The following is a 14,064-nucleotide window of genomic DNA, read 5'->3' as shown; positions in this document are numbered from 1 at the left end:
GGTGTGTACGCACAAAAATCTTAGATATGCCTGTTTCCATGCTATCATCACGATGTATAAAAAATAAACTTGGTGTAAAGCCATGCCAGTTCAATCCCTGGCATACACAAGTTCTCCACTTGGTTTTGCAAACTGGCAGCACCCAGCATCAAAGCAGTGCTACTATTCCTATGTGGTTTCCCTTTAGTTTTTAGATTCACATCTCTGACACGGCTTTATCAAATACACTGAAATTAACTGCAAATCATTTATTAGTTTAAGTCATCTGATTGTAATTAACCCGAAACCATATAATGGTGCACAAAATGGTCAAACTATTCCAAATACTATAGCTGCTTTAGCATTGTCACAGTCAGTGCACTACTCAGAGTATTTAACCCACTGTTTGAGTGTGGAATCACTGCTGTACAGCAGCTGATCGGATTATCAGTATACAGCATCTAATACATGCTGCCTCAGCCATGCGCACAGTCTATTTGACCGTCTTCCATACAGCATGGCAAATGCTTCAGAGCTTTTCCTGTAGGAACATCATGCTTCAGAAACAGTTTAATCCCAAGAGCTCTAAACACACTCAATCAGTACATGAAGTGTTCCTGGTAGAACTGTTTGTACTTATAAGTACAATCACCTCACTTTAAACTTGCACTACATATAATAATATTGCACAACCTGAGCCGCTTTATAAAGCATGTATTTGCATATGATGGCAACTTGCTTCAAGTCAATTTAGATTTCCAAGCGCTATCCTCTTGATATCATTTTTAAGATGAAATGCAGTAAAGCATGTTTATTACATTATACAGATAAGTTTTAAACTTCATTAAAATAATGTATACTGTTAATAATTAAAAATGTGAGGACAGAGGTAGTGACGAGCGGGCACCCCATTCAGGGATTGTTCCTGCCTCGCGCTGTATGCTTGCTGGGACAGGTGCGACCCTGGATGGATAGATGGATGGAATAATTAAACATGTATTATGAAGATATTTCAATGTTCCATAAAAGTTTTGAAGAATCTGCGTTCTAAGCTTACAGATGGCTTGGCATCTGTTGCAGAGCTGATTGTGTGGTGATTGCTTACTTGGAGAAAGAAAAGGAAGGGCAGGAATTGGGGGTTAGTATGTTTGAGAGAGACTGTACTGCTGCAATAAATGATTTAATCGAAGGTCGCACACGGCGCAGCAAGCATCTTGCAGGACAGGGTGCCAACTTATTGATAATACTGCACCACTGTGTCCCCATGTTTAATACATGCTTTAATTCCTATCATTATGAAAATGATATCAAGTATACATTTTTATATTCAAATTGTTTAGAAAGCTGTAATTTCATGAATGTAACGTATTCTGTGAAAACGAAGTAGGTAGTGATTCACACACACAGACTACATAAAAGAACATATACAATACGTAGCATTTACCGTGCCACTTTAGTTACGATGGGATTTGAGAAACTAGTAAGTTAAACGATTTTAAGATGAAGTTTATGATGTTCTACATTAATGACAAAATAAACTAATAATTAAAGTGGAAATTTTGAGATTTAAGTTGACATTTGGACATTTTTTTCAAGTGTTTCCCTATTTAGTTTTTCTTTTCTCTGTACCCTAATACGCTTCCATATGATACTCAGACGGTGGGCTACGACTCATCTTTTCACGGCTACTTTGATTTCTGACCACTTCTTATTTATTTCGGGCACTTTTCAACTTTCTGAACTTGAACTTTCGAGTTTCTCTGTCACTCTGTTACTCAATCAACTTCATTTTGTTGTTTATATCATTGCTTAATCCAACAAATAATACATTTTTCCTTGCTTATACGTGGTATTCTCTGAAATTCTTCTTTTTCCCCGTGCTTTTGCCATTCATTGTCTTTTCACAGAACAAAACACATAAGGGGCTATGTATATTAATTTGCATATTCAAAGAGGCATAATTCTGGGAGGAGTCTGGGAGGGGTGGCAGGCATGTGCACGAAAGTTACATTTCACGCAGACTGGGATTTATGTAGCCGAAAAACTTGAAAGTTGTTGTACACCCAGATTTATGCATCTTTATTTTTTTTTGTGTGTGGACATTTCCGTTTTTGTCCATACACCATGTTTTAGTATAAAATCTACACATGGCATTATGCACGAGTCCCCAGGTCATTGGATCACTTGTATTGACAACAACATTGTAAAAACTCATGGCAGTAGGGACAAATGATCTTCTGAAAGTGTTCTGTTGTACAGCGCAGTGAGAGAAGGCGACGGCTGCATTTACTTCTCTGATGCACCAAAATGTTGTTGAGAGGGAGACTGCTATTGTCAGGGATGTCCTGTATCTTCCTCCCCATACACCTGTCCACCATAATTCCCAGAAAGTCCACAGTCCTGTAAAGCACCAAGCCAGCCTTTTGCACCAGCTTGTCCAGCCTCTTAATGTTTTCATCTGTCGTACACAAAAGAGGACAGTGGAAATAACTGTCTGATAGAACAAAGAGCATTTTGCTGCATGCACTGAATGATCTAAGTCTTCCTGTAGAGGACATCTGTTTCCACAGACACTCCAGTCTGCCATCAAGGTGGACACCTGAATACTTGTAAGTTTTCACCACCTTAATGTTCTCCCCTTAGATTTTGACAGGCTGAAGGGGGGTACTTAGTTCTGCGTAAACCCACAATCATCTCTTTGGTCTTCATTGTGTTCAGAAACAGGCAGTTTCTACTGTTCTAGTCACTGGAAGCTCCAGTCAGATCACTGTATTCAGTGGCAGATCTGGAGAATTTTACATGGGGTGGCAAGAAGGTTGGAGGAAACGTTATTCTTTCAGATGCACATACCGGTACTATATATCACATACATGTTCGAGGTGGTCGTATTTGTGAGGTAAATAAAATCATTTATTACAAAGATAAGTCCACCCTCACAGTAGCAACTAGCAGTTTATTGTTTGATTAGTATATATTACAGTTTTCACCCTCAAAGAAGAGACAGACAAATATGTTATACATATACATTTTCAAAATTAAATGTCATGTTGTTTTTGAAACTATTCAGATATAAAGTATCTGCGGGAAAGGACCCATCCCAGAGACGGTGTTCCTTTTCATCTGAGAATCACTACAGAAAATTTAGCTATAAGATCTGAATACGACTATTATCATGTTATCCAGCAAATCTTTTCACAAAGTCATCCAAATTCAAAGATTTACTGTGTTTGGACTCAATACTTAGTATAGCCAAATTTGACAATCTGCTTTCTGTTGTAATAGATCGTAAATCATTCTTTATTAGTTTTAGGGCTGAAAAAATTCATTCACAAGAAGCACTGTTGACTGGTAATACCACAGCCATCATACGCAGCTGCAATAGCTCAAAGAACACATCCCAGTATGAGTCCAGAAAAACTGTACAAGTTCCAACAGAGTGGCAGGATTTCATTTCCAATTCTTTTATCTTTCTAAGACTCTCCTTATCTGGTGAAGTTCATGCTTGAAATTTTCAATATTGGACTCATAAGAGTTTGCCAAGAGAAAAACATCTTCTTCTCTTAGAAAGTTAGAACTAGATGAATTTAGAACCTGAATACAAATTGTGAAATGGCAGTTGGTATTAGAGAAATGCCTTTCCATTTCCCCAATCATGCTATCAATAACTGGGTAGTACACTTTGACTTGAAAAGTATTTTTGCCGTCTAAATGCTGTCCAAGGCTGCTGGTGACAACACATACATTGAGTTTTCATGTTACCTTCACTGACTGCTTTGAGAAGCATTGGGTTGTAGAAATACCACTTCTTTCACGTGTCAAGTCTATCACTCCAAATCTGATCAAAACGGGCATCGCTATGATAATGTGTCATTGTGTCACACATGATCAAGTGTTTTTGACTTGGAAAAAAAAAGTGATGTCAGCTTTTCTTTTCACTTTACAAAACGGACTACACAACTTTTCAAATGTATCTGAAATGTGATTAAGTGATGTATTAGTGGTACAGCATGCTTACTCTATTTGGAATTTAACTTATTTGTAAGGGTGAGCAATCCTGGGTTAATGGCAGCAGTATACTTTAGACAGAAAAATAAGTTTTTTTGTTTTTTTTTTATCCATGTGTACCCAAGGAAAAATACCTAAGTGATCCCACTGTATATAAAGCAAGGTATATAGTTAAAGCAAAAAAGACAGGCAAGAGTGTATAAACTCCTGCAAATTATCGAACTAAGCAAGTGTTACACCTCTGCCAAAAAAGGGGTAATAATTAATAAATAAGACACAACACACTGTTTTCTCAGTACTGTCTGTATCATGAGTTTATTTACAACAGCACAATAAAATAACCTTTCAGTACTATATTATTACCCATTTTATCTCTCTTTAGCACCTCACAGTCTTTATTTGCAGAACTTTCACCAATTTATAAACATTAGTACGCATATTTTATTCTTTATTTCTATCTCTTAAATTTTCCTTATTTCTATACATTTTGTTACAACTGCTTGCATCATATTATCAATCCACACTTCCTCTTATTTAACTCTTTTAGGCTTTTTCCTATTTGTTATAAGTAGTATTATGTATTAATATGGATAACAAAGTCATAAGCAGCATGTAAGAATGCAGTAAGTGACTTCCTGGATAATGCAGAAGGAAGCCATGTATCTGTTCATGTTCTTCAAGACCTCAGTGCAACTTTTGACACCATAAACCACAGTATTCTAATCAGTTTCCTCAGTCACTGGGTGTTTTAAGTGTCTTATAATGGTTTCAGCCGTATTTAACAGGTAGAAGATTCTGTGTTAGTGGCAATTGTAGTTCTGAGATCCAGGACATTGTAAATGGCATACCACAAGGATCTATTCTGGGCCCACCATTATTTTCAAACTGTATGGTCCAGATAATCTCAAAACTCAAGGTGAACTACCACAGCTATGCACATGACACACAGCTTTACCTATCTATAGCATCTGAAGATCCTGACACTGTTTGCTTTCTGACCCAAATTCTGTCTTGCATTTCTAAATGGATGAATAGTAATTTCCTCCTGCTAAATAGAGAAAAAAAAAATCTCCTTTGTTAGTAAAGTTAAGACCTAAACTTTAAATCACAAATTAACCATACTACTAAGATTGCATTTTTCCATTTTAAGGAACATTGCAGAAGTTAGACCTCTTATAAAATTGCACGATGCTGAGAAATTAATTCACACTTTTGTTTTCAGTCGGCTAGATTACTGTAATGCGCTCCTAACTGGACTACCTAAGAAAGACATCAATCATTTGCAGTTAGTGCAGAATGCAGCAGCCAGAGTCTTAACTAGAAAAAGAATATCTGAGCACATCTAACCACTTTTAGCGCTGTTACACTGCTTACTTATGACATTTAAAATTGACATTAAAATGCTACTAATGGTGATAACACCTAAAATAATCTTGCTCCTTCCTATATTTTGGAGTTCCTTTTACACTGCATTACAATTTATAACCTTAGATCTTTTAATACCGGTCTGCTTATTATTCTAAGAGCAAAACATACAAGACGTGGTGAGACAGCATTTTACTATTATGCACCACAAATCTGGAATATTTTACCAGTAAAGATACACCAGGCTAACACCAGAGATCACTAGTAAACCCACTTTTTTAATTTAGCTTTTTAGCGGCATTTAGCTCTCCCCTTAATAAACATGATATGAATAGATGTATCATACTCTTTAATGAACCTGCAATCTTTGTTCATCTTTACTTTTCTCTGTTTCCTTCCCCGGTTTTCCAGTCCTGTGCAAGCCACATGTGACGTTTGAATGAAAGCGGAAAACCCAACCTGCCATGTGACCCACTGTGTTAAGTCCTGTAAGACGACGCCTAAGAAAAAATAAAATAATGTAAGATTTACTTAAGAACGTTTATATTAGTTAGAATGCCATGTGGAGACTGGGTGGTCTTTTAATGTTGGAACTTTTGACATTGGAACCCTTGCAGATTTTTTCTACAGCTTAACTGGAGCTTTTTTTTTTTTACTTCTTCTCTTCACCCTGTCTCATTTACAGACTTAAAAACAACTCTATTTTAAAGGAATAGACTATAAGGTTATAAGCCTCAGCTCTTTCTTCCTAGTGTTTATAACTGAGACCTTTAATTTTTCCAATTTTTTAATTACTGCAATGATCCAAATTCTACAGTTATTTTAAGGATTCGAAAAGAAATGATATGTCTTCGTTCTTTTTTTTTTCTTTTAGAAAAGTCCTGTATTTCTCACTGCCAGGAGCTGCTATCAATACTGCATTCAGCTGAGTTCCAAAATGACAATATGAGAACAGAATGAAATATCCACAGCGCTCTCTCTCTCTCTCTCTCTCTTCATCTCCCCATGTTGCCTCCCCAAATGAGTTGCAGATCAAACACTTTAGAGTCCCTGTCCTCTGACATCCAGTGAAGCGTGGTACAAGCAGAACAGTGACTAATGAGTTGCAAATAAGAATGCATACTAATTATCATAAACACTCTTTGTAAAGCCGCCTAAGAATAAAATTAGAAGTTAAAAAGAATAAAAAATAGATACACTTCAGTTGCAATCATATTTTTATAAAAAGAAAAACAGAATGTTAATAAAGCTAGTATAAAGGAGAAAAAAATGGAAAATAATGAAACTAAATAAATAAGCACATATTGCAAAACACATGAAGCATCTTTCTAGATAACAACTAAGTGATCAAACTGCATAAAAGGTTGCCAAAGCACAACTAAAAGGAGCATTATAACTAAAATTAACAGAAAGCAAATGGATGATTAAAACATAGCACCGCAAGAACCTTGATAAGGCATATACTGTCATTGTTACTGTATATTAAACATTGCAGCCTTTAAACAGGTTAAACAAAGTTATTTCTTACATTTCCTTTATGACAGGTTAATGATTTATCCTCAGGATATTTCTTAATTATGTTTATTCAAAACGTTTCTTCCAGTCCAGGGCTGGAGAATATTCAGGATTTAAATATAGCAGGCACACAGTTGTTACACTTCTCTCCACCTCTTCAGGTAAGTTGCAGGGTCTATAAAAAGTATTCATCTACTTGGAAGTTTCACATTTTATTGTTAAATAACATTGAATCAGAGAGGATTTAATTTGCTTTTTTTTGATGCTGACCAACAGTAAAAGACGGTTTAATGGCAAAGTGGAAACACAACTCTGCAAAGCGATCTAAATAAATTAGAAATAATAAACACAAAATAATTGATGCCCCTGCAAGTCAGTATTTAGTAGATGTCATTGCAGCCTTGAGTCCGTGTACACAGATCTTTTTCAGCTTTGCTTTCCTGTACACTGCAATCCCACCCAACCCCAGTCCCCAATCTTCTTTTAAAAAAAAAATGGTCAAGCACTCTGTGGTTGCATGAGGATCATTTGTCAACAGGCTTTTTCAAGACCAGTCACAAATTCTTAGTTAGATTGAGATCTGGCTTTCTGTGAAACAAATCTTACTCAAAAGGCACAAGGTTTTGGCAGACAGCGTCAGGTTTTCCTCCAGGATTTCCCCGTATTTTGTTGCATTCATTTTACCATCTACCTTCACAAGCCTTCCAGGTCCTGTTGCAGAGAGCTCCTTACAACATTATGCTGCTGCCACCTTTCTTCATGGTTGAGATGGTTTGTTTTGATAATGTGCAATGTTTAGCTTATGCCACACATGGCATTTAGACTGATGGCCATAAGGTTCGATTTTGGCCTCATCAGAACATAAAACCTTCTTCTAGCTGACTTCAGAGAGTTTCACATGTGCCTTGTGGTAAACTATAGCTAGTGTTTTAACCAAGCCTTCTTATTGCTGCCATTCTATAAAGCTGTGACTGGAGAAGCACCCAGGCAAAAGTTGTTGTCTGCACAGTTTCTCTGATCTGAGCCCTGGTAACTCGTAACTCCTTCAGAGTTACCAAATGTCTCTTAGGTGCCTCCTTCATTAGTCTTGTTCTTTCACAATGGTTTTTGTGGTAGACCTGCTCTAGGCATGTCTACATTTGTGTCAATCTTTTTCTGTTTGTTAATTTGTTGATGTAACTGGACTCCAAGGGATATTAGGTCACTTAGATATTTTCCTGTCAACTGACTTGTGCTTTTCAATCACATGCAATTGCTTGGAGTGTTCTTATTTTGTTTTCATTGTGTAGATTAGGCCCCCATACTGACTTACCTTCCAAATAAGGCATATATATACTACACTGTATTGAGACCCCTTGAACTAATGATGAAACTTCTAAAACCAATTGACAGCACCAGTGATGACTGGGAGTGTCATATAAGCGCGGGTAAATACTTATGTGATTAATTATTTTGTGTTTTGCAGGGATCTGTTTTCAATCAGACATTAAAGAGTCTTTTTCTGTTCATCAATGTAAAAAAAGCCAAATTAAATATACTGGGATTCAATGAAGTATAAAAATAAAATGTGAAAATTTCCAACGGATGAATACTTTTATAGGCAGTTTATGCATGTGTGTCTTTATCAACAACCCTCAGCTAGGCTGGGAGTGTTGTTAGAGAAAACTTTCTTCCATCTTCAAAAAAGTAAGTCATGGAGCCCAGATGAGAATGCAGAACATTCCTTTTTTTCACAGAGTTATTCTTGGAGTGTGCAATCAATTAAACAATTCATCTTCTTTTTATACTTTTTCTCTAATAATGTCACCTCAACTAATACATCATGTCATCTGACTTTTAATATGCAGAACTTTATTACCTCTTCCAATCATCTACTGCCACCAGTAATTCCTTATTGTTGTCAATTCTCCCATTATTCTGAACACCGCTTCTTTAAGAGGGTTTTTTGTAGATTCTTCTATTGACCTTAGCACTAGGAGGTGATAAGGGTGTATTGGCTTTTCAATCAGTTTACCCCCATTTTCTAGAAAGGTGTTTTTATTAATTTACCTCATTCTAACCTTGGAAAATGACGTTGGTAGTTTCTCTAAGACAAGCCAAAGACCTCTTGCGCTTTCAGCTTTAAATTACATTTCACTAACCCTTGAGTTACATTCAATCCTTTTACTTGTGTTTATTAGTTATTGCTTATATATATATATATATATATATATATATATATATATATATATATATATATATATATATATATGGGATGCAAAAGTTTGGGAAACCTTGTTAATAGTCATTATTTTCCTGTATAAATCGTTGGTTGTTATGATAAAAAATGTCAGTTAAATATATCATATAGGAGACACACACAGTGATATTTGAGAAGTGAAATGAAGTTTATCGGATTTACAGAAAGTGTGCAATAATTGTTCAAACAAAATCAGGCAGGTACATAAATTTGGGCACCGTTGTCATTTTATTGATTCCAAAACTTTTAGAACTAATTATTGGAACTCAAATTGGCTTGGTAAGCTCAATGACTCCTGACCTACATACACAGGTGAATCCTATAATGAGAAAGAGTATTTAAGGGGGTCAATTATAAGTTTCCCTCCTCTATTAATTTTCTCTGAAGAGTAGCAACATGGGGGTCACAAACAACTCTCAAATGACCTGAAGAAGTCCCAGAGATTTAAGCTGTCTGTTTCCACAGTTAGGAACATATTGAGGAAATGGAAGACCACAGGCTCAGTTCAAGTTAAGGCTCGAAGTGGCAGACCAAGAAAGATTTCGGATAGACAGAAGCGACGAATGGTGAGAATAGTCAGAGTCAACCCACAGACCAGCACCAAAGACCTACAACATCATCTTGCAGCAGATGGAGTCACTGTGCATCGTTCAACCATTCGGCACTTTACACAAGGAGATGCTGTATGCGAGAGTGATGCAGAGGAAGCCTTTTCTCTGCCCACAGCACAAACAGAGCCGCTTGAGGTATGCTCAAGAACATTTGGACAAGCCAGCTTCATTTTGGAATAAGGTGCTGTGGACTGATGAAACTAAAATTGAGTTATTTGGGCATAACAAGGGGCGTTATGCATGGAGGAAAAAGAACACAGCATTCCAAGAAAAACACCTGCTACCTACAATAAAATATGGTGGTGGTTCCATCATGCTGTGGGGCTGTGTGGCCAGTGCAGGGACTGAGAATCTTGTCAAAGTTGAGGGATGCATGGATTCTACTCAGTATCAGCAGATTCTGGAGACCAATGTCCAGGAATCAGTGACAAAGCTGAAGCTGCGCCGGGGCTGGATCTTTCAACAAGACAACGACCGAAACACTGCTCAAAATCCACTAAGGCATTCATGCAGAGGAACAAGTACAACGTTCTGGAATGGCCATCTCAGTCCCCAGACCTGAATATAATTGAAAATCTGTGGTGCGAGTTAAAGAGAGCTGTCCATGCTCGGAAGCCATCAAACCTGAATGAACTAGAGATGTTTTGTAAAGAGGAATGGTCCAAAATACCTTCGATTACAATCCAGACTCTCATTGGAACCTACAGGAAGCGTTTAGAGGCTGTAATTTCTGCAAAAGGCGGATCTACTAAATATTGATTTCATTTCTTTTTTGTGGTGCCCAAATTTATGCACCTGCCTGATTTTGTTTGAACAATTATTGTACACTTTCTGTAAATCCAATAAACTTCATTTCACTTCTCAAATATCACTGTGTGTCTCCTATATGATATATTTAACTGACATTTTTTATCGTAACAACCAACGATTTATACAGGAAAATGAACTGTGTGTATATATATATATATATATATATATATATATATATATATATATATACTGTATATATATATATATATATATATATGGGGTGACAAACAGGCAAATACATTGATTTTCTGAATATATAAAGGCAGAATATATAAAGTCAAAACTTGAATATATAAAGTCACTGTTGAATAAATAAAGTCAAAACTGGAATATATAAAGTCAGTGTCGGTATATATAAAGTCAAAACTTGTTTCTGAATATATAAAGTCAGCGCTGGAATATATAAAGTCATTCCCAAATATATAGTCAAAACCTGAGTATATAAAGACGGCGTTAGAATATTTAAAGTCAAAACTTCAATATATAAAGTCAGCGTCGGAATATATAAAGTAAGTGCTGGAATAGTCAGCACAAAAAGAAACGTCCTCTGACTTTCAACTGTTTTTACTTTCAGTAAACTTAATGTGTAAATATTTGTATGAACACTAAAAGAGTCCACACCATAAGACATAAACTAAAAATGTTTCACAATGTGTCCCTGAATGAAGGGAGGCTCAAAATCAAAAGTACCAGTCAGTATCTGGTACGGCCACCAGCTGCTTGAAGTACTGCAGTGCATCTCCTCCTCATGGACTGGACCAGATTTGTCAGTTCTTGCTGTGAGATGTTACCCCACTCTTCCACCAAGGCACTTGCAAGTTCCTGGACATTTCTGGGGGGAATGGCCCTAGCCCTCACCCTGCGATCCAACAGGTCCCAGATGTGCTCAATTCCTTCGACGATAAACACGAATCCGTCCATCACCCCATTTGAGACAAAACCGTGACTTATCAGTGAAGAGCACTTTTTGCCACTCCTGTCTGGTCCAGCGAAGGTGGGTTTGTGCCCATAGGCGGCGTTGTTGCTGGTGATGTCTGGTAAGGACCTGCCTTACAACAGGCCTACAAGCCCTCAGTCCAGCCTCTCTCAGCCTATTGCGGACAGTCTGAGCACTGATGGAGGGATTGTGTGTTCCTGGTGTGACTCGGGCAGTTGTTGTGGCCATCCTGTACCTGTCACGCAGGTGTGATATTCGGATGTACCGATCCTGTGCAGGTGTTGTTACACGTGGTCTTCCACTGCGAGGATGATCAGCTGTCCTTCCTGTCTCCCTGTAGCGCTGTCTTAGGCGTCTCACAGTGCGGACATGGCAATTTATTGCCCTAGCCACATCAGCAGTCCTCATGCCTCCCTGCAGCATGCCTAATGCACGTTCACACAGATGAGCAGGGACCCTGGGCATCTTTCTTTGGGTGTTTTTCACAGTCGGTAGACAAGTCTCTTTAGTGTCCTGCGTTTTTAGAACTGTGACCTTAAATGCCTACTTTTTGTAAGCTGTTAAGGCCTTAACGACCATTCCACAGGTGCAGGATTGGTTCCTGCCTTGCGCCCAGTGTTGGCTGGAATTGACTCCAGCAGACCCCCGTGACCCTGGGGTCGGATTCAATGGGTTGGGAAATGGATGGATATTCCAGCGCTGACTTTGTATATTCAAGTTTTGACTTTAAATATTCCAACGCTGACTTTATATACTCAGGTTTTGACTTTATATATTCAAGGTTTAACTTTATATATTCGAGAATGACTTTATATATTCCAGCGCTGACTTTATATATTCAAGTTTTGACTTTATATATTCCGACAATGACTGCTGTTTTGTTTGTTTCTGTGAAGCATTGGTAACTGGTGGGACACCAGATGCAGAAATGCACCCTGATAGCTTTACTGTATTTTTATGAAGATTGGACCATTAAGTAAAATGAAAGGAAACCCTGTGTTCGGATTCAGCGGGTTGGAAAATGGATGGATGGATGGAAAGGAGAAAATATGTGTTTTATGGTGAACAGTACATGGTGCATGAATGTTAAAACTGTTTCTAAAAACTGTTCATCTGATCTGAAATATGTATTAATCATGTGTTTTCAGTTTATGGATGGATTTCTCCAGTGGTTTTGTGTTGGCTGTTAATATTCTTCTACAAGCGCCAATGAAAACAATAAGATCAGACCAGTTTGATTATGTTGTAGCTACTCACAGACAATTGTGAAAAAGTACAACTGAATTGCTCGCTATGGTTTAGCAAAGATTATGTAAATTATCACTATAACTTAAAGGTACAGAAAAAATCTTGTAGATGTGACCAAGGGTATGAATTTGTAACAGCACTGTGTTGTTCTGATATCCCATCCATAGAGGATTTAAACTTTAGCTCTGAAAATCGTCGACTTTTCAGCTCACATGTCATTATCACAAGCAACTCATCTCTATATTAAAGTTGTGAATGTATCTGTTCCTTTCATTCTGTAGCCAGCCCCAAACAGGTCTCCAGTCTCTTTAACAGACCTTTTTCAGGAATAACTTTGGAAGGGAAAGATGCTGTCAGTTGCTGATTCTTATGCGCCTCTCATCTATAAGAAATGTATGCCTCTCATTTCACCTTCATGCTTCAAGAAAGGATGCAGGAGAATCAGTCAACACTTATTGTTTGTACCTGTTTCCAAATAACTAAAAATAGCTAGATTAAAAAAGGTGGTGTTATGAGACTCGAAAAAATACATCTTGAAAAAAGAAAAATGAATATAATTAGATATAATAGGAAATACTGTAATAGCTACAAAGAAAAACAGAGTTAAGGACAGATAATTAGAAAAAGAAACAAAAGAAAAGAGAAACATTACTATTGCATTGTAAAAGAGGAACATAAAAACATTTGTAAAATTCTGTAAAAAAATTACCTTTTACAGGCTGTGTGGCACAGTAGTTAAGGCGTTGCACCTCAGACCTTGAGGTTGTGGGTTCAAATTCCGCTATTGATACTGTCTGCCCCTGAGCAAGTCACTTTACCCATCTATGCTCCAACTGGACAAAAAAGAAATGTAACCAATTGTATCTCAAAAGACGCTTTGGATGAAGGTGTCAGCCAAATAAGCAAATCTAATATAAATTTTACAAATGTGGGGCAAGTTTTGCAATAAAAGGGACCAAAGTATAATAATGATGTTTTGTCTGAGGTATACAGGTAGTGCAGGACCTGTTATTGGCTACCATAGATTGAACTATAAAAGATCACCCATAACAATCCCAAAATATGATTCATACATTCTTAATATTTGAATCTCCCCACATTTTTTATTTATTATTTCTTGTAATAAAAGGGATGGCAACATTTTCATATTTACACAATGAGAGCAACCAAGTGCATCTAAGGACCTAAGGACATGTCATACTCAGACAGACTCGGAGAGTTAAACCTGCTTAGTTTCTAGTAGAGGAGACTACGTGGGGGCCTAATCCAAATATTTAAAATCCTCAAAGCCATTGATAAAGTAGATCCAGCAACATTCTGTCAGCTTAAGGGTGAATCATGTACTATCAGTGGAA

Source organism: Polypterus senegalus, chromosome 3 (genome assembly GCF_016835505.1).
Source record: "Polypterus senegalus isolate Bchr_013 chromosome 3, ASM1683550v1, whole genome shotgun sequence".
NCBI classification, from domain to species: Eukaryota; Metazoa; Chordata; class Cladistia; order Polypteriformes; family Polypteridae; genus Polypterus; species Polypterus senegalus.
This window is presented reverse-complemented; position numbering follows the sequence as displayed.